The sequence below is a fragment of the Anolis carolinensis genome, chromosome 5, assembly GCF_035594765.1.
Source record: "Anolis carolinensis isolate JA03-04 chromosome 5, rAnoCar3.1.pri, whole genome shotgun sequence".
Lineage (NCBI taxonomy): Eukaryota > Metazoa > Chordata > Lepidosauria > Squamata > Dactyloidae > Anolis > Anolis carolinensis.
The window spans coordinates 19,319,049-19,337,374 of NC_085845.1; the positions used below are offsets into that span (position 1 = coordinate 19,319,049).

Here is an 18,326-nt window from a genome sequence, read left to right on the forward strand (position 1 = left end):
TCAGGTTATTTATAGACATGCTACTGAAGAAGTCAGCAAAAATTCTGATGCATACACTTCTGTTTGATGAATTACATGTTCTTGACTTCTTGAACTGGAAAGAGTGTGAAGCAAGCTTGTAGTTGTCGGGTCTGGCAAACAGGAAGCTAGTAGTTGCCAAGGAGGGAGGGAGGCAAGAAGGGAAGCAAAACCAAGGACATCAAGAGAGACAGCCAAAGCTGGGACTGGATGAGCCTGATTCCCAGTAAAAAGCTGCTCTAATTTAAAAATTAGCATTTATAATGGAAGGGTATGTGTGCATTCTGTTGCTGCTGCTCAGTTGTTTAGTCATCTCTGACTCTTCGTGACTGCATGGACCAGTCCACGCCAGAGCTCCCTGTCGGCCGTCGCTGCCCCCAGTTCCTTCAAGGTCAAGCCAGTCACTTCAAGGATACCGTCCATCCATCTTGCCCTTGGTCAGCCTCTCTTCCTTTTTCCTTCCATTTTCCCCAGCATCGTGATCTTTTCCAAGCTTTCCTGTCTCCTCATGATGTGGCCAAAATACTTCAGCTTTGCCTCCAATATCCTTCCCTCCAGTGAGCAGCCGGGCATTATTTCCTGGAGGATGGACTGGTTGGATCTTCTTGCGGTCCAAGGCACTCTCAGGATTTTCCTCCAGCACCAGAGTTCAAAAGCATCTATCTTCCTTCGTTCAGCCTTCCTTGTGGTCCAGCTCTCGCATCCATAGGTGACTATGGGGAATACCATTGCTTTCACTATGCGGACCTTCGTTCCCAGTTTGATATCTCTGCTTTTCAGTATTTTATCGAGGCTGGCCATTGCTCTCCTCCCAAGAAGTAAACGTCTTCTGATTTCCTGGCTGTAGTCTGCATCTGCAGTGATCTTCGCGCCTAGAAATATAAAGTCTATCACTGCCTCCACGTTTTCTCCCTCTATTTGCCAGTTATCAATAGGTGTAGTTGCCATGATCTTGGTTTTCTTGATGTTTAACTGCAGCCCGGCTTTTGCACTTTCTTCTTTCACCTTGGTGATAAGGCTCCTCAGCTCCTCCTCGCTTTCGGCCATCAGAGTGGTATCATCTGCATATCTAAGGTTGTTAATGTTTCTTCCAGCAATTTTAACTCCGGCCTTGGATTCCTCAAGCCCCGCACGTCGCATGACGTGTTCTGCGTACAAGTTGAATAGGGAGGGTGAAAGTATGCAGCCCTGCCATACTCCTTTCCCAATCTTGAACCAGTCTGTTGTTCTGTGATCTGTTCTTACTGTGGCTACTTGGTCTTTATACTGATTTCTCAGGATGCAGACAAGGTGACTTGATATCCCCATACCACCAAGAACATGCCATAGTTTATTATGATCAACACAGTCGAAGGCTTTAGAATAGTCAATAAAGCAGAAGTAGATGTTTTTCTGAAACTCCCTGGCTTCCTCCATTATCCAGCAGATATTGGCAATTTGGTCTCTCATTCCTCTGCCTTTTCTGAACCCAGCTTGGACATCTGGCAGCTCTTGCTCCATGTATTGCTGGAGTCTGCCTTGCAGGATCTTGAGCATTACTTTACTGGCATGGGAAATAAGTGCCACTGTTCGGAAGTGTGAGCATTCTTTAGCATTTCCCTTTTTTGATATGGGGATATACATTGATTTTTTTTCCAATCTGCGCTTTCTGTTAGCTGGACACTATTGAGATTGCTGCTGCAGTACCACCATCTAAAGTGGTGGTGCTAAAGAGCAACAAAACGTTTCAAAAGCAGCAATCCACTATTTAAATATGTTAGAGATTCCCGCCCCACTTCAGCTGCCCACCCTCACTGCTGTAACAGGCCCTTCTTTTTCTTAACCAGAATTGGCCATCTACTCCCAGAGTAGTCCATCTGGGATGGGATATTTGGTAGTCCATCAAGTTTCTAGGGAGTCATAGAACAGAGAATTGGACCCAGATCCGATACAGCCAGATGGATATCCATCCCAGTCTATCCAATTTGCAGGGGTTTTTTTAAAGAGAAAGTTCATAATTCAATCAATCACACAAGTGCAATAGTATCCTTCAATAAAATAACATTTCAAAAATACATAATGTACAGTCTTAAAATTAACAGCACAGTACAACAGTATGATCCCCATATCTCCTGGGGATACATGAAACCATGGGTAATAGTGGGCACTATTATTCTCAATGGGATGAGTTATGGAGGAACTGAGGCCTCATCTACACTGCCATATAAAATCCAAATTATCGGCTTTGAACTGGATTATGTGGCAGTGTAGACTCATATAATCCAGTTCAAAGTAGATACAGTAGAGTCTCGCTTATCCAACATAAATGGGCTGACAGAACCTTGGATAAGCAAAAATGTTGGATAATATGGAGGGATTAAGGAAAAGCCTATTAAACACCAAATTACGTTATGATTTTACAAATTAAGCACCAAAACATCATGTTTTACAACAAATTGACAGAAAAAGCCGTTCAGTACATGGTAAGTTATGCAGTAATTACTGTATTTACAAATTTAACACCAATACATCACAATGTATTGAAAACATAGACTACAAAAACATTGACTAATAAAAGGCAGACTGTGTTGGATAATACAGAACATTGGATAAGTGAAGGCTGGATCGGCAAGACTCTACTGTAATATGGATTATCTGATTTGATAATCTGGATTATATGGCAGTGTAAAAGGAGCCCGGAAAGAGGGTGTAACTTGCACAAAAAGCCCTAAGATAATGTGAATAAGTGAAACTTCATAGGTTCCATGGATATATACTATTCTACTTATATACTACTAGAGTACTATATACTAAAAAGTGACCTTAACAAATGTACAGGCCACGATATGTCTTGCATTTTTCAATCAGAGACAAAAAGTATGTCATTCCATAACTTTCCATGGAACTTCAAAAATAAGCAACATCAGGATTATTGTTGATAATGTCAAAATATGCATGACAAATACCAAAGAAATCATCTAACACACTGTGTTTCATCTAAAAACCTTTACTTTCGCTGTTTCTTCCAGATACATGTACACCACTGAGCTAAAGACAATCCTTTAAAATCTTTCCCTACTGATTCAATTTCTAATCTTGCTGCCAGACAGAGGAATATAATAAGATATTTGAGTTGTTTATGGTCTTCAGAAAAGATAGATAAAAATTTACAGTTTGAGCCTCAGAATCGTTTAGCAGCAATCATGTCAACAGGATTCTTTACAGAGGTTAAAAATTGTCTGTTTGACATAATTTGTCTGATGCAAATACAGAAGTCATGTGGTCTTTGAGTTCTTCCATGGTTAAAAAAATATCAATGAAAAAAGAAGGGGAGACTATGAGCCCTTCTCGGAAGAGAGGGCGGTATAGACATAAAGATGATGATGATGACAATGATGACAATGATTATTATGCCTCTAGTCTTTTGTTGAATTTTATCCCTCTTCTAGCATCTTGTTTTGGAAAATAGGAAGTGACCTTCCAGTAACTTCAAGTTTTGTCAAAAGGGGCAGAGGTTGAGAAAGAATGGGGACAGTACAGCATTCAGATAATCTGTGATTGTCTGCCCTTTGGACTAGCGAAGTGACCCTGAATTCAGGCAATCTAAATATGTTTAAAGGAGCCCCGGTGGTGAAGTGTGTTAAAGCACTGAGCTGCTGAACTTGCAGACCAAAAGGTCCCAGGTTCAAACCCCGGGAGTGGCGTGAGCACCCGCTGTTAGCCCCAGCTTCTGCCAACCTAGCAGTTCGAAAACATGCCAATGTGGGTAGATCAATAGGTACCGCTCCAGCAGGAAGGTAACGGTGCTCCATGCAGTCATGCTGGCCACATGACCTTGGAGGTGTCTACGGACAACGCCGGCTCTTCTGCTTAGAAATAGAGATGAGCACCAACCCCCAGAGTCAGACATGACTGGACTTAACGTCAGGGGAAACCTTTACCTTTACCTTTAAATATGTTGAAAGGCAACACATGACAAGAGGAAGCACAGGTGGATATTTGAGACCTGCACCCTTCTCACAGAAGTCACATCATCCTCTACATGTTGGGAGTAACATTCTTAAAGCAAGAGTCTTTTTTATTGTCCAGAAGTGTTCTTTCTGGGATTTGAGGCTTTACATTGTCAAAAATCCCTGTTTTGCACTAAATTTCCAAATCTACATTAACCTTTAAGTGACCCCATTAATGCCACACACATCACGGTGAGATTGCTACAATCAGTTATATATACATCTTACCCTGGTGAACTCACCTTTCTGCAATGGGGTGGTCAACAAGATCCAATCCTTCACATTATTTTCAGTGACATGGCTATGGCCACTCCATCCCCATCTCCCAAATCATGCATGTGAATGTACCTCGTGTTGGATAATTTCAAAAAGGAAAAAGCAGCAACAGCAACACCAGCAGTTTAGCAGATCAGAAGCTTCTTGAGTATAGCAATTGAGCAAATGAACTTAAGCAATACAAGAGCAGAGTCAAGCCTTGAAAGTAACAAAAGTCTTTATTCGATTAAATACATTTCAATGTAGGAAAGTTAAGGGCCTAGCTATCTGTCTACTCCTCTGAAGCAGACATCTTATCTTTCTCCATGCTCACAGGAGAAGAAAATGGAAAACTCAGGGGTTTGCCATGTAGCTGAAAAATGAAAACGGGGCATGTCTCTGAAAAATACTAGTCTAACAAACAGGGCAGCAGGAGAGAGAAAGAGAGAGGCAAAAAGGGCAATTGGGGAGGGGGTTTCCCTGCCAGCTAATTCAGCTGCCTATCTCCTTGTTGAATATAAACTTGTGCAGGATGTGGTTGAGTTCCAACACCTAGTTCCACTTTAATTGTCAGGAAGCAATCAAGTATCTTCTGACTTATGGGAACCCTAAAATGAACCCATCACAGGAGTGTGCAACATGACCAGGATCACCCAGTAGGTCTGCTTGTCAAAGTGGGATATTGAACCCTTGTCTTCAGCATCCTAGTCTAATACTCAAACCATTACACCATGCTGTCCCTCTGAACCAGAACAGAAATGAGTTTTGGGAAGAACCCTTTGGATACTGATCAAATTTTAATTTGGTAGATAGATGAAAAGATATTTAGAAATTGAAGTTCACAGTTTGCAATTTTATTTATTTATTTACTGTATTTATTTAGCTTCAGACAGGTTTCATATTCCTGAAAAGCATGTGCTACACTTTGTTCAAATCTCTTGTAGCCTGATATGATTCACTGCATGTTACATAACCACCATTAGATTTATTATTTAGTATAACAAGGAAGAGGGGAGACCAGGAGCAAAACTAAAATAGGAGAAAGACCTGAGGGTTTTTTAAGGTTAAGTAGCTCTCAAAATAGAGCAGGCACCAGATGGATGGACTAGTTATCTTTAGAAAGAATTATATACGTGGGACCCGATTGTCTAGACACAGTGGAAGGGGAGAAGCCCTGACCCCACTGAACACAATGGGACTTTAATGAGTTTTTATTTCAGTGCGGGTGAGGATTTGCCATACCTTTGAGCTGCAATGCATTGAAAAATCTACCCTTCACCTCAATGTCACAATAATTGTGCAAGCTTTTTATTCAAGGTTGCTTGACTTGTTCTTTGTATATGCTGTAGTACTCCTGGGTGACACTCCGGCATTTGCTCATTGACAAAACAAAAACCCTTCTATGATAAGTGATCAGGTTTATTTTAATAACATTAATATGATATACAAACATAAGTGTAGATATGCCAGGTGTTATATATGGACTCCAGAGTCCAACTAAAAATACAACATATTCAAGGTTTTGAAATCAATGTTTCTTCATCATCAAAGATGACAAAAAGAAGGGAAATTATGGAGTTAGAGTCTCATCCTCTTCATGTTATATTTAAATAGATTGAGAAAAAAGGACTGGAAATTATCAAATTACACTCCGTGTTCCAGTGCCCCCCGGTTAGCTGGAGAAAGAGAAAGAAAGAAATACAATAAAAGTAAAGTAATAAAATGTGGGTCTTCATATCAGAATAGAGAGGAACTTCAGACTTGTCTGCGTGATAGCCTCCTTTAAAGAGCTGAAAATAGCCGACACACTTCTCAAGTCATGTAGTTTATAGGTCTGTCAGGCAGCCAAGTAGATTACAAGTAGGGTTGTCAGGTCTGAAATATTTCAGGTGGTGAGATTTCAGCAACCAGAACATGTATGTAGGGGTGGCTCTTTGTCTCTATGGGTCTGCTCTGTGATGTTAACAATGATGATATTATAAGGGGCATTAAACGTTAGCCAGTTATACAGAATACGCTACTCAAATAATTTTTTAAATCCCACAAAATTTAGCAAATGAGAACACACATGCATGCACACCTTTTCGCGGCACTACTCATGTTCTGAGATTTCACAAGGACTGGAGAAGAGAGCTCTGTGTGGGAGATATAGGAGCCCAACATACAAGTCATCCATATCGGAGGCTTTAGAAAGATGGCCTTCTCCACACATGACTGGTTCAAGACATTTTGCTGGCTGAGGCAAAAGGCCGAGGCAAAATAAAATAAACAAAAACAATGTGTCTATCCTTCTCATTCCATGTATAAGAGTTGACTGGACTGGGAATTGAAGCTTTCTTCAACACCATTGATGGGACAGCATCCTACATCACACCTGAAGGCCACACCAGGAGTCATCAAATTTTTTAAGCAGAGGGCCAGTTCATGGTCCCACAAACTGACATAAAAAATTCAACTTATGAACAAACCTACAGAATATCTTGTTCATAACTTGGGGACAACATGCAATTGTTATTTCAATACCACCCTTTCTGGTTATTATATTTGTTAGAGCTTCTAATGATAAAGAGTTGAATTCTGGATGAACTATAAACTGAAGTAATAGTATTTCATATTATTTTACAAACACTTTTTGGGGACACTTTAAAAAATAGTCACAAGCCTTAACTTTTAATTCAAAATTTATTTGATGTCTCATTCACTACATCAGTCTTGAACTAGTTTACAAGCAAAATAATCAAAATGCGACATAAAAATATCAATAGTCATTGAAAACATAATAACAAAAAGTTTTTAATACAATGTTGCTATTACAGTGTTCCCTCACTACTTCGCAATTCGTTTTTTGCGGATTCACTGTTTTGCGGTTTTTCAATAGTCTAAAAGAATATTATAAATCATAAAAAATTTCAATTTACAGCCTGAGGAAGGGAGGAAGGAGAAGCCAAAGGGAGAGAAAAGGAGCCCAAACGGCAACAGGCGGAGGAGGCGATTTATCAACACACAATTGGTTGATAAAGACTTAAAATAGCGTATAACTACTAAAATAATGTATAAATATTAAAATAAATATAGTGTCCCTACTTCACGGATTTTCACTTATTGCGGGTGGTCCTGAAACGTAACCCCCACAATAAGTGAGGGAACACTGTACCATGAGGAATTCCTGAAAAGTATAGTGTGACCTGAAAATAAAATGTAGTGTACCTAACAGTAGAGTGCAACCTGATCCAATGGGCTGAAGTAGTCAAATACAATAAGATAGAGTATGGGATATTTCACCATCACCTGTAAAATGTTACAGTAAAACCTTAACTATGTACAATATTCTCATCAGAATTTATATGTAGACACTTTAGTAGGAGTACCATCAATAGTAGTAATCTTTGCCTCCAAGGACTACTTATAATAGAAGAACTGGTAGTAGCATGCTCAAACAGAACAGAACTGGGGGGGGGGGGGGACTCAGCAACAGTTAAAAGCCCTTTATTCATGACTATATAATGAAGATCAAACTGGAAAAGGACCACAGTAAAAGAAGAACAATGTCAGGTGAATAATTCAAGTTTTGTTTCCCCCTAATAGGCTATTTGCATGTCTACTTGGGGGAACTTTTGTGTATGGGGTAGCGTGTTGTTGCATGCTTTCAAGTCTGAAACTGAGCTGAAACTATCACAGAGTTTTCTGAGGCTGAGAATGTTTGACATGCCCAGGGTTACCCATCAATGAATGGGGATTTGGACCTTTGTCTTCCAACACTCAAAGCACTCTACCATTCTATCAGTCTTAATAACATGCAAAAGCCTAATCCAATGTTTATAAAAGCAGAATGGAATTGACACTTGTTAACATAGCAGGTTCCGAATGATCCAATAAGTATCTTCTTCCTGGCACTAACTGTTGGCATTATGCCAAAGCGGCCTTCTGGACCAGAGCAGCAGTCTATCTAGTTAGCATCCTTTGCCCCATAATAGTCAACTGCATACTTCACAAGTAAGCCATGGGGTTATTTTGGCTGTTCCTGGCAGCTAGCATTCAGTAAAGTTGACAAGCATGTAGAAGCCCTCTGTATAATTCTATTGTCAACTTCTACCAGAAGTTGACCAGAGTCGTGTTGGAAGCCCAAGAAATTCTGGAATCTTTACATCTTGTAGCAAAACACTATGATCAACTTCCAGCCGAAGTTGACCACAGAGTCCTACTGGGCCTCATCTATGTATGTAGAGTGGCATTCAGTCAGTCTTAATAATCTAACTAACTATTAATATGAAAAAAGGTTTTGTAGCATTGTTGAGATTCAGAGTAAGAGGTTTGTAGCCTCTGTAGAGCCAGTCTACTTCATCGGATATATATGATAAAGAAGACTGTTCACAAAGTTTATACTATAAACTTTCTTATCTCATTCTGAAAAATGCTACAAAATCCCCTTGTATAATGATACAGAACAACAAAGTTATTTATCTGAATACAACAATATGTTTTGTAGTATATTATATACCCTTTATAACTGTTTCTATCTGATATGCTATCTTTCTGACTGCAGGAAAACTTGGTATATGGGTGCATCACTGTCCAAATAATATGATTTGGAAAGAAGGCAGTCTAAATCTAGAACATAAATGAATAACATACAAAGGCCTACAGCCAATAATTAATTTCAAATGAGAGACAACACATTAAATCAATATTATTTACATAAATGTTAACTTACTGGGTATCATATGTGCCCCATCCCGATGTATTCATATCATGGCCCTATTGGCTGGGGAATTGGGGTGTTTTGATCTATACAGCTAATTTTTCTTAAGCTCTGGGTACAGCCCATCTTAGTGAGAATTAAGCCAATGTTTACAATAATTATGAAAAAAAATACTCACAAATTATGGGTGACCTGAATGGAAAGCAGCAGGCTCTTGGTATTACTACCGGGACTTACTTTGCCATGAGGTAAACATGAAACAGCTTTTTAATTGCCTCTGTTTCTCAACAATCAAGTTTGCATGCAATGTTTTGAGAAGTGTGTCACTTTTGCCAGTTTTAATATCTCCCTCACATTTATTAGTGGATCAAATAGAATATATAAAAACAGGGTCCCTTCCCCCTTCCAGTGAAAATTTCAACACTAATGTAAAGCTAATGAAGTCACTGGGGCACCCGATGCATAAAGTTAGATAAATACAAAACACCAGGGCCTTGCGAACAATCTGAAGCCATCCATGGTAAGCCATGGACCACAGCAGCAATGTTTTCTTGACCAGAGCATGACTCATTTCACTCTGCTTTGGAAGACGAAAGCCATCCCACAATGGGCAAAAATAGAGAACAAAAACACACAAAAGCAATATCATTTCTCCCTTTTGTTTCTGATTTCCTCTTTTCTGGGTAAAAGGCCTTCACTTGCAAACATTCTTCTGGGAATCTGGAGCAACTAGAGAGACAATGTTAATTTATGAATGGATTGGCAGATTTACATTCTTTTTTTAAACAACAGCATTCCAACCTTTTTTTTATTTGGCATCTCCACTTAATAACTATCAAACTCTCCTTCTGTTTTAATGTCTTAAATTAGCTTAGTTTATTTAAAACAAAACACTGCATTGTACAGAACCAAAACAGAGAAGGGAAAATTCTCTGAGTGGTCCAGGATGAAAGGGTCAAAGATATTTGTGGGACTCTATTAATCTAAAATTATGATACTATCACTTTGACAGTAATAACATTTACAATATGAATGCAGCCACAAAACATGGATAAAAAAAACAACAAAACAAACACATGCGCCAGATGTGTGGGACTGCGCTATTTCTATCACAGACATTTTCTAAATGAATTAGAAATCAAATGCTATGAAATTTATTTGAAAGGTCTTCTGCAACCGTACTTCATACCAAACTGCAAGTGCTCAGCATGCTTGTTAGAATTGTTTCAGTAATCTTTACAACATCTCTGCAAAGCAGGCCAACATTATTATCTTTGCATTATACTTGGAAGACAGAGGTAAATAAATACTGACTCTGATGTCAGCAATGGGTTGAATCCATAATGGGCTTTAATCTGAACTTCAATGGAGCTAACAGAATTAGGTGAGGAACTTAATTTGGGTTTAGACTTTAGCAGCATGTGAAACTGCTTTAAATGTTGGACTAAGCTCCAACTTTTGGGATTTTTAGTTTGGTGGGTCATCAGCAGTATTTGACAGATAATGCAACTCCCATAACATTGAACCATGGCAGTTAAAGTGAGGTCAGACCGCATTAACTCTACTGTGTAGATGTGCCCATAATATCTACTATCTGCTGACAGCATGCTGGAAGAAGCAAAGACCACCAGCATCGAAGTGATGCTCCTACAACATCAACTCCGCTGGACTAGCCACGTTGTCCGAATGCCCGATCACCATCCCCCAAAGCAGTTGTTCTACTCCGAACTCAAGAACGGCAAACATAATGTTGGTGGGCAGGAAAAGAGATTTAAACATGGGCTTAAAGCCAATCTTAAAAACTGTGGCGTAGCCACTGAGAACAAGGAAGCCCTGGCCCTTGAGCACTCTAATTGGAGGTCAGCTGTGACCAGCAGTGCTGCGGAGTTCGAAGAGGCATGAATGGAGGGCTTAAGGGAGAAACGTGCCAAGAGGAAGGAGCGTCAAGCCAACCCTGACCAGGACCGCCTTCCACCTGGAAACCGATGTCCTCACTGTGGGAGAACATGCAGATCAAAAATAGGTCTCTTCAGCCATCTACGGACACACAGCCAAGATGGAAGACAATCATCCTCGAACTACGGGGATCACCTAAGTAAGTACTATCTGCTACTGTCTCTCCTAATGTTAAGGTATATTTCACTGTAGAATTAATGCACCATTTTAATAATCATGGGTCAATTCTACAGGATCATGAAAGTTGTAGATTTAAAAGGTTTTTATCTTTATCTGCCAAAGACTACAACTCCCAGGATTTGATAACACTGAGCCATGGCAATTAAAGTGGAGTCAAACTGCACTAATTCTACAGTGTAGATACACCTATAGTCAGCCACGTTTGATGTAAGTTTCATCAAAGTCAACAGATCTCATGCATGAATTCAGTTTGACATATTTTCAGGACCCTTCAGGGCCCAAAGCAGAGGAAGTGAGGCAAGAAATGGGTAAGAAGGTGGATGTACTGTGAAATATTCTTGGGATCTCATCACACTGGAGCGTGGATCCACTTTAAACCCAGTTTCTACCTCCTGCAGAATTCTGAGGCTTGTAGTTTTGGGATGGGCCTTTAAACTGCTCAGTCAGAGAGGTCCTAGACTTCACTAAACTACACGCCCCAGAATTCTGTAGGAGACCGAAACCAGATTTAAAGTGGATCCATGCTTTAGTGTGATGAGATTGATAGAAAAGGAGGTGCTTATCAAAGGTCCTTATGGGACTACAACTCCCAGAATCCTGCAGCCATTATCATTTTGAGAGTAGTAATCCAAGAAAGTAACTTTTCTGAGCAGCGAGTGGAGGGGGGCGTAATGGGGAAGAGTGTATGCAAATTTTCATACATTAAAGCCTTGCTGGGACAAGCAATGCAAGAGTTTGGGTTTTTTCCTCAACAACTCTGCTGCTACGCAAAAACCCTCCATAGACGAGTCTTTCCACTATTTGGGATTACAAATTCTCATCAGCCCTGACCATAGTTTAAACAGTCAGTGGAGATAGTAGTTACACTCGCCCCAAACATCTTCAAGGCATCAGGTTGAAGAAGGCTCCTATGCAAGTATCTTCTTTATTTAGGAATGATTGCTCCCAAATCCACAACAAAAGAAAGTTGCATGGGGATTTTTCACACAAACAATTTCTTTTCAGTATAAATGACACTCATTCTGTTCTAGTAACCTTTGTTGCAAGGAAGGGAGAATGATTTTAAAACAGGGATCATCATCTGCAATCATTCCGAACCATGTAAAAAACAGAATGTTTACCAGATCGAAGGCAGACTTGCTGAATACTAATCCAGTGAACTCAGAAAAGAAAAATGTCAGAAGAGAGAATCCACATGATCATGTTATGTATTACATGCAAATAGAACTGTGATTCTCTCACCCTACCAAGTGCACATGATTCATTCACATGACATGCAGGGAGGGTGTTAATTCTTTCTCTTCCACATTGTTTTGTTGGGTTGAATCTTCCTCTAATGCTCCTAACAGCTATGTTGGGAATGAAATGACAAATGCAGCCTTCTAAGGTTAACAGCAGCCATGCAAGGGGTGATTTTGGAACAGCAGTAGGACTGGAATAGGTTAACACCTTCTTTTCATGTGTGTGACTTTCCTAATTTAAAACCTGTGTCCTCCAAACTGCTAATAATCTTGGGAAGGTTTGAAGAAAACACAGATTCAAATGGGTTCCAGTTTTTCCTTTTCAGCTAATAGCAACTCGAGAGTCCAGGGAGAGAATTAAATGTATCAGTTTGATGGGGGAGGAATTAACTTGATCCCTGGGTCACTGTGAGTTTTCCGGGCTGTATGGCCATGTTTCAGAAGCATTCTCTCCTGATGTTTCACCCACATCTATGGCAGGCATCCTCAGAGGTTGTGAGGTTTGTTGGAAACTAGGCAGTTTGTTGGAAACAATTAGGGCCAGCTAATCACCTCAGAACAAAGGATTATCCAAGGCAGAAAGCAGCCAAACTTTGCAGCTGCAAGGCTATTCAATGCTAATCAAGGTGGTCAATTGCAACATTCACACTTGCCTCAAATAGACAAGAGTTCTTTCTCCTATCCTGGACTTTCCACAGATATATAAACCTCACTTGCATAGTTTCCAACAGACCTCACAACCTCTGAGGATGCCTGCCATAGTTGTGAGTGAAATGTCAGGAGAGAATGCTTCTGGAACATGGCCAGTCTGTAAAACTCACAGCAACCCAGTGATTCTGGCCATGAAAACCTTGGACAACACAACTTAGTCTCTACATCCTCCATGTAGCCTTTTGCCAATGAGAAAGATTATGGATCTGCCACATGTCTCATTTAGTTTGGCTCATAAAATATGGAAATCAGCCAGGCCTGTTTCCAAAGGAAGGCAATCTGGTAGCAATAATAGATGCAGTCATGCCCAGAAGGAATTAATTCCCTGAACTTGGGCACTTTCTCTAGGCCTAAGTTCGGTCTTTTTCTCTCTCCCCTTGGGGCTATTTCCTGGCTAAGGAGGCTTTAGGGAAAAAAAACCACAACCACTGCTTGTGTAAACACACACATGCAAGCAGACACAATCAATCCACCCCAAGAGGGAGAACAAGATGATAGCAAACATCCAAAGGTCACACTGAGGCTGTTGTCTAGAAGCTTTCGCCTCCCCTTGCTGGCCCTAGAAAAACAAAGCAAAAGCAAACACCTGTTTTGTCCCTAAGGGTGGGAAAGGAGCAAGGGGGGGGGGGGGGGGAAGCCAATTGTTCCTGCTCTCCTTCTGCAACCTTGGGACCTTCTTCTCCCCTGCAAAATACAGAAGGGCACCAAGGGGGGGGGGGGGGGGAGAAGAGAGTCAAAGGTCTGGCACAGTGAAAGCCCAGCAAATGCTGTGACCGGTTTCTCCAGCTCTGTTATCACGAGCATCAATGCGTCAGAAGAACAGCCACTCCTCCCTCAACATACGCTGAGTGCGCAGTTGCATGCATGCTTCTTTCAACAAGATTGACTCCTTCGTAAGTGGATTTAGGATGGCAAACCGTGTGCGCTGTCACAATTGAATTGCGGGCACACCAGAAGGTGACCTTGACTGCCAGCACCAAGGGCACAAGCAGAGCCCACCATTTTAAGTCTGTTTTTAGCTTTCCCCACTCTGACATGAATCACAACCTTTAATTTAAGGCTAGAAAATCCAGAATAACTACCACTATGCTCCTCAGTTCCTACCATCTTTACATAGCTTGAAATATTCACTCTGGCTAACAGCAGGAAAGGGGGGGAAACCCTCCAGGCGCACATCTTATAACCACCCAGGCTGCGGGTACATGCGAGCCGGTGCAAGAGTATTAAGGGATAAGGAATCCGTGACAAGGGATTGGCGAGGGCTTGAGGGTGTCACAAGGCTGCCCTTCCCTCGGGCGGAAAGGTGGAAGGGAGGAAAAGAGGCAGGTTTCTCTCTCCCCATCCATTCCCCACACATCCACAAACACAAGCCCCACGCATCCACCTCTCCCGAGGACATTTCCTGGGTCTGTTCGGGTCTCCTCGTCCTTGGCTTGCCTTCGCATTGCGGCTCCCGGTCGAGTCGCTGCGGCTGGAGAAGGAAAAGGACAGAAGGAGGGAGGGAGACAGGGAGGGAGAAGCGGAGGCCAGGCACCGCCAACCTGTTTGCCTCTCTGCTGACTCAGAGCTCAGCAAGGTGAGGCTCCTCAAATCCGCCGTGTCAATCCCCGCTCAGAGCCCGGAGCTGCCTCGGCGGCGGCGCTTCGCCTCTCCCCTCCCGAGCGCCGCAATGCCTTGGCTCTGAGGTGGCACACGCAACACACAGGCACACACACAACACACGCACACCCGGGAGAGACCCACGTCGCAAGCGCCTCCCCCTCCGTCCCTCCCCGCCTTCGCCTCCTCGCTCGCTCCTCTCCTCTCCTCTCCTTGCCACAAACAGCCAAGGCTGCCAAGGCGCTTCTGTGCTGCTCCTGCTGCGGAAGGTGCCTCCAGTTTCTCCCCACCCGGCGCAACATGAGGGTCGGGGTCTCCGCGTGGGCTTGGCTGGACTCGGCTCCTGCTCTCCGCCTCGCCTGCCTCCGGGTGGATTAACCGGCGCCGCCTGGATCGGGACCCCAAAGAAGGGTGGGTGTCGCGCGCGCCGCTTCCTTCCCCCGGGGCCCAAAGAGGACCCCAACCCACAAGCACAAGAGGGACTTTGGGGTGACGGGTGGGTGGGTGTGTGGGTAGCTGGGTGGGGAGACTTTGAGCCCCCCTCCCTTTATGCCATCATCTCCTCCCCACTCCCCATCTCCAGGAAAACAACTCTCCCCACCATCCTTCGCCTCTGCCCTCGCTTGTTCCCTTCCTTCCTTCCTTTCCTCGTGGCCAAATCCAGCGCCCCGGTGGGGAGCATTGCGCCTAAACGCCCACCCACGCGGGGCACGAGTGGGACCCAGGGCTCCACCCCCCCCTTCCCCCGGAGCTTGGTTGGGGTTCTGGGATTTGTGTTGTTTTGAACCCCAGAAATCATCTGGTCAAGGCATGGGGGCGGTTGCTTGGTAAGTTAAGCTTGGGCCCCGGGTGGGCGGATCGCGCGTGGGGCGGGGGAGGGAGGGAGGAAAAGCCGGGAAAGTGGCGCAAAGGCTCGGGCTGTTTTGGAGAGCGCTGCCGGTCCTGCAGGTAGATCCGGGGCCGGGCCAACAGCTGATTGTGGGAGGGAAAGAGGAAGAGGAGGAGGAAGACGCCGGAGAGAGAGCCGGGGAAGCCGGTATGTTGACTGCACCAAGTCCAGCGGGTCCGGCTGCAAGGAAGGGCTTGCGAAGAGCCAGCCGCAGTGCCTTCCTCGGCTGCCTGCCTGCCTGCCTGTGTGCCTTCAAGGGCAGTTTGGTTTGTTTTTTAAGAAAGAAGGCAGGCTCCATCTCTGCTGGCGGGGATTTGCAGTGTGCCAGTGGGCCACAGCCCCGGGGATTAGGGCCAGGGCCACGCGCTTTGTGGGGCTGCTATTTTGGAGAGAGAGGTCGGGTGCGTGGGCCCAAGCGCGCACTCGCCTTAAGGTGTTGGGATTGGAAAGCTGTCTTGGGTTTCGACTTTGCTGAGGGGAGAGAGAAAGAGAAACTGGGCCGTTTGTGCTTTCCAGCCAGAATGGAAGCACTGTGTGTCCCCCCCCCCCCCTTGCATGCTTTTGCCGCCCTAAAACAAGAAGCGGGAAGGATTTGACAGCTGGAGGGTGTGGAAGACATGTGGACCCTCTCTGGTGATGCCACATGGCAAGCCCGCCCCCTCCCTCCCTCCCTCCCTCCTGTCACTTCTTCCCTGGGCCGCTCCTTCTCTGGCCAGTTATACACAACCATTGCTTGACCCACTTGCCTGTGCAATGCGGATGATGGGAGCACATGTGACAACTAGGGCTGGTGAACATGCTGTGAGGGAAAAGAGCCTGAGTGAAAGAAAGAGAGAAAGAGATTGAGACATTGTTTGGGGCGGATGCTTTCTTCCTCCTGCTAGATGTTGCACAGGAGACAAAGGTCAACAGAGAGTGTGTGTCCAAAAAGGCACCCTAGTTGCAATAAAAGTAGGGCGGACCGGTCTGGGTCACAAAATCTGTGTGCAATGTGTCAAAGAGAAATGCGGTCTGTTTGGTGCCTGGCTTTCACCTGTGGCGTTCCAAATCCACCGAACCAGTGAGAAGTTGGAATGAGGTTTCCATTGTCTAATGATCCCATTTTTTTCGGTTCTGTTTGGTTTGTTTATTTGTCAAAGATGAACTGAAGCCGGTCTGCTGGACTGCTACTGAGAGAAGGGATTTCCTAGAAATATTTGAATGGGGAGAGGGTGTCGACGGGTGATGACGCACACGTTCCTGGATGGTTCATTTTTACACTCTGAACTGTGATGCTTACCTGCGCCTTATTTTTCATGAAGTGAGGGAGAAACTGACTATTGCAGAAGGAATGATCATCTCAGATGGAGTTGCATCTACAAGGCAGAGCGAGGGTGGGAAAGAAGCTTCTCCGGATTGCATGCTTTCTTGTAATGCAGCATTTTATCATGAGCCATGATGATATTTGATTGTTGCATAGTACCCACAATAGCATAAGGAAGGGACATTGGGAATTGAGAGGATTAGTTTTTTTCTTCTCATACCATGGTGAAATCCCACAAAACATTTATGCATGTGTATGTGTGTGTGTTTGAAACAGATTTCACTCTGCCGGAACCTAGGAGTTATGAAGGCTGGTGATTCAAAATGACTAATCTATCAATTTCTCCTTCCCCGTATTACTCTCCTGCTCAGTATGCAGTAATGGTTTCCACATCAGCCCCAGAGTGAATCAGGCGACTGGGGGTGTTTTTCAGTGAGGTCAGAAAGCATCTGGGAGCAAATGAAATGGAGGACTGGTAGCTGGGTGATAGAGAACATGTTTTGCATGCAAAAAGTCTCCGTTCAGTTCCGGGCATCTCCAGTTCAAAGAGAGCAGGTACCAGGTGGTGCAAAAGATCCCTGTTTGATATTTTGTAGAACTACTGACTGTGTTAGGATTAGGCTACATAGAGAAAGAGTCTGACCTGGCATTAGGTAGTGGTTGGTGTTCTCAAGGGGCAAAGACAGAGTTTGGTTGAAAGGGCCCCAACTTGAGTTACTGTTAATGTCTTGTAGAATTCTGTTTGTTTACCACAGGAGATGGATAGATGCACATATTGGACTGGACTGTATTCACCAGTGGCCACACCATGACTCTGGGCCATCTCTTAAAAAATAAGACGCTCTATTCTGCCTTGGTCAGGCCACACCTGGAATACTGTGTCCAATTCTGGGCACCACAGTTGAAGGGATATGTTGACAAGCTGGAAAGTGTCCAGAGGAGGGAAACTAAAATGATCAAGGGTCTGGAGAACAAGCCCTATGAGGAGCGGCTTAAAGAGGTATGTTTAGCCTGCAGAAGAGAAGGCTGAGTAGAGACATGATAGCCATGTACAAATATGAGATTTTCCTGCTTCTTGCAGGGGGTTGGACTGGATGGCCCGTGAGGTCTCTTCCAACTCTATGATTCTATGATTCTATGATTCTAAGACAAAACCAGATGTGATGAGAAATCTAGTTCTGGACTGACACCCTCCTGTTACTGGTATAAGTAGGCATATGTTATTCTTAAGCTTGCATTTTTATATTTTTAATAAGTGTCGATGTTGGCATTCCTTTCCTTCTCTGAAGTCTCCAAAGTCTCTTTGATCTACCACAGGACTGCTGAACCTCCTTCCCTTCAACATTCATGAAAAGAGAGAAAGGGGAAGGGGAATCACAGAAGTTTCTGCTTGTATTCCCATAGCCAGATGCAGTACAATCACATTGGCCATTGAGACCTCTAAGGAACCCGGCATCTCAGTGGCAGATATGATCACTTCATGTAT

The 18,326-nt window shown here is 43.5% G+C and overlaps 1 protein-coding gene across 4 annotated transcripts in view; it reads left to right on the top strand.

Moving 5' to 3' along the window:
* Positions 1 to 14,508: 14,508 nt before the first annotated feature.
* Positions 14,509 to 18,326, top strand: part of ccser1 (coiled-coil serine rich protein 1) — an 815,269-nt gene continuing 811,451 nt past the window's right edge. Inside the window, exon 1 of one of the 4 annotated variants that reach the window (XM_062983628.1) lies at positions 14,509 to 15,059. The gene's annotated coding sequence lies outside the window, so the exon portion shown is untranslated. Of the gene's footprint in view, positions 15,060 to 15,167; positions 15,685 to 18,326 lie in introns of those variants that run through there. The other 3 variants (XM_062983630.1, XM_008111053.3, XM_062983629.1) reach the window with 3 other exon arrangements.